This window comes from Tupaia chinensis, unplaced genomic scaffold, assembly GCF_000334495.1.
Source record: "Tupaia chinensis unplaced genomic scaffold, TupChi_1.0 Scaffold000093_1, whole genome shotgun sequence".
Taxonomy (NCBI): Eukaryota; Metazoa; Chordata; class Mammalia; order Scandentia; family Tupaiidae; genus Tupaia; species Tupaia belangeri.
The window spans coordinates 8,610,823-8,614,418 of record NW_006159555.1 but is presented as its reverse complement, the minus strand read 5'-3'; positions in this window follow the sequence as shown (position 1 = coordinate 8,614,418).

The window sequence follows — 3,596 nt, the reverse complement described above, 5'->3', positions numbered from 1 at the left end:
GGCCAGGCATTGTGGTTATATACACTCTGGTGGGTTGTAAACGGTGGGCCGTGATTGGTTGCTTTTGGACCAATCATGAGGTGCCGGATATGTAAATTTGAGGGATTCTAGTGGCCAATCAGAGCAAGGTTTCGAAGGTCAGGTTTTTGGAAGGGAACCAATCATGGTAATTGTTTGCTCTCTGAGAAACCTCGGCAGACTCGCTGGTGTGCAGCTTCCCACAACAGTGTATTGCTCTAATTGTTTTATTAAAATTTTTTGGGAGATTTTTGTTATAGAGGGTGTGCACTTGCCGGAGAGACAGAGAGACAGAAAGTGAGAAATCACCCCCTAAGGAGGATTGCTGTGACACAATCCCTTCTCTTCCATTCTCCTCTCAGGATTTTGGGCACGCATGCACACACACCCGGTGTGATTTTAAAGCCTTAGGGTCCTGGACTTGAACTGCAGTTGGCCATGTGGGAGTCCAGTGATGTAACCATTACGCCATCTGCCGGTCCCTATTAAGTGTTCTTTATTACTAGTTATTGAATGTATGACTATTGGATGTATCATACACATGATAAAGTCACTTGTATGATCACCAAAGGATTCCTACGTTTACAGCCAACACTTTGATGAGTTAAAAAGAAAAAGACAGCTTCCAATTACATTTTCTTCTAAAAGTTTGTGGCAAAAACATCTTCAGCTATGGACTAGCCAATGGCATGGAGATTAAGGCACCTCAGTCCCATGTGACTGACTGACTGGTGGGAGTCTTGGATCTGGTGACTTGAAAATCATGCTAGAAGCATATGCATGTGTGCCCAAAATCCCAAGAGGAGAATGGAGAAGAGACTGAGGCATGGCCGCATACCCTAGGATGTGCTTTCTTAGTTTCTTTCTCATTCTTTCTCTCTCTCTGGTGAGCAAATGCACCTGTTAGCAAAAATATTAAAAAAATAAACATAAATTTCAACTATCAGTGATACCCAACCATCAATTTTTATCACAGTATATATATTGTTATACTTGCACTACTTTACTAATATTATTGCTAATCTCTTACTGTGCCAAACTTATAAATTAAACTTTATTATAGGCATGTATGGACAGAAAAATAAAAATAAAAAAACAAGAATAACGAAGGTACTTCAAAAAGTGTATGGAAAACTAGAATTGAAGGATGAGTCTATTTTGGTGCAAACAATTGAAATCCATGCATACTTATTTCATAATATACATATTCCATGGACTTTTTGGAGACATCCTCCCTCCATGCATGTACATGAGTTGGTTTCATGCATTCACTGGTGATCTTGTGAAGTATCCTCATAGATAAGAGAGGGAGTACTGTATGTATATATACATATATATGTATGTATACACACACACACACACACACACACACACTTATAACCTTTCAGAATGGGGAGGAAGACAAAAATAACGAGATATTTTTACACTTAATTCTTCATGTGAAAGATCTCCATGAAATTAGCGAAGTAATGCAGAATCACTTTTCCCAGAACACTTTAGAAAAATGAAGAAGTCTATTTAACATAATCAAAATTGTCTTTAATAAATTATTGAACATAATGTGCCCATTTGTGACTATTTCCCACAGTTATTACTGATTTCGAAATGGAATCAACATTGTTAATTTATTGGCAACAATACAGCCACAAATTGGGATATTAATTACATTTTTTGCCCTGGGCTAATCCTGAGAGCTATGATCAAATATATTTTTTGCATTGAATAGTACATGACGTAGTAGTCATTAAAATAGATTTGCTCACTTTTTTTTCTGGAATATTTATTCAGTATTCCAGAGAGTGAGAGTTTCACTCAATAACAGTTACATAGTCTCCTTATATAATTTATTAGCACACCATCATGGAGACCTATTTTTCAAATCAAATTCTCTATTTTTAGTAATATTCAATAATACTTAGAGTCGGCCTTTTGTATTCCATTTCTAGCCAATGTCTGGTTGCATTAGGACCTCCATTAATTTTCTGGCCTTTAAAACTGAAGGTAACAGGAAACCCTATTCTCCACTTCACTTTTCAGGAGAATGGACTGATAGGTACACCATTCCCCAAACTTGGCTGCACATTGGAATCACCTGATGTCTGAGTCCACTCAAGAGGTTCTAATTTATTAGGTATGTGATCCAGCTTGGGTATAAGGATTTTAAAAAGAATGATTTATTTAATTGTTTTAAAAATCATTATTATTTAAATTTTGCTATAGAGAACACGCTCTTAACAGAGAGAGAGCATGAAGGAAAGTGAGAAAGCAAGCTGTCAGTTCTGGGTCTTGGACTAATCAAAGTGAGAAAGCAAGCTGTCAGTTCTGGGTCCTGGAGTAATCAGCTGTGTGGGAATCCAGTGCCTTAACTACCATGCTACTTGCTGGCCCCAGAATATGAAGGTTTTAGAAACAGTCCAGGTAATTTTGACAAGCAGCAAAATTTGAGAACTCCCGAATGAAAATATACGTTGTGCCTATGTTGTTGACTGTGGTTCAAGTCCTGGACCCAGAGGTTTAAACTCATGCCAGGCGCATGTGTGCATGCGTGCCCAAGATCCTGAGAGAAGAATAGAGGAGAAGGGATTGCGGTGTGGCCATACCCTCGGGGGGTGATTTCTCGCTTTCTCTGTTTCTCTGTCTGGCTAGCGCAAGTGCCCTATAGCAAAACCTCTTCCCCCAAAAAGAAAAAAATGTATGTTGTGTAAACAAATATACAAGTGAGAGGACTATGTTTTCCTTCCTTTTTTTCCTCTCCCCTTTCTTCCCTCTTCCTTTCTCTTTCCTTCTTTTCTTTCTTGGAAACACGTAGCATTTGTTGAACATCTATTATTTGTCAGGAAATGTGCTAGATTTTATAGTAAAACATACAAGGCAAGCAAGACAGTCTCTATCCACATAGTTACAATTTAGCTAAGTTCTGGATCCAGTCTTTAACTCTGTCTCACTTGGCATTATACCTCCAGTATCCTGTGTCCAGTCACTAACCTTCTCTTCATCCTCGGTGTGCTAGGTTCTGTATTACTATAATGATTTCACATGGAGGTTGCTTATCCCATGTCAAGTTACCTTCTAATATGCCTTGATCTCAGTTTAATCCTCACACTTTGACTTTCAAGCCTGGGTTCAAATTCTTGCCATAAGGTATACCTCATTCTAGTTGCATACATCATGAATATATTATGTTCTTCTGTAGCTGATATTTCTTTCCAGCTAGACAGAAATCACCAGCCAGGAGCCTACCACTGGGGTTCTTAATAAATGTGTAATAAAACACTTACTGAATGAACATGAGTGAATATGAGTCTGCTCTTGTTATTCATTGATTCATAACAATTTATTCTAAAATGTAGAGACTTCAAGCAATATCATTATGAACTCTTTTGGTTCTTAACGTTAACTTGGCTCCCCATTTTTGTTTTGTTTTGTTTTGTTTTGTTTTGTTTCTATTCCACATAATGAATAACTGGAACTGCTGCTTGGAGGAGCTCCACTAGTCTGGAATATTCAAGATGGCTCCTTGCATGTCTGGCTATTAGGTAGGCTAGTTTCCGTTGCTATAGTGGGACTGCTCAGACCTC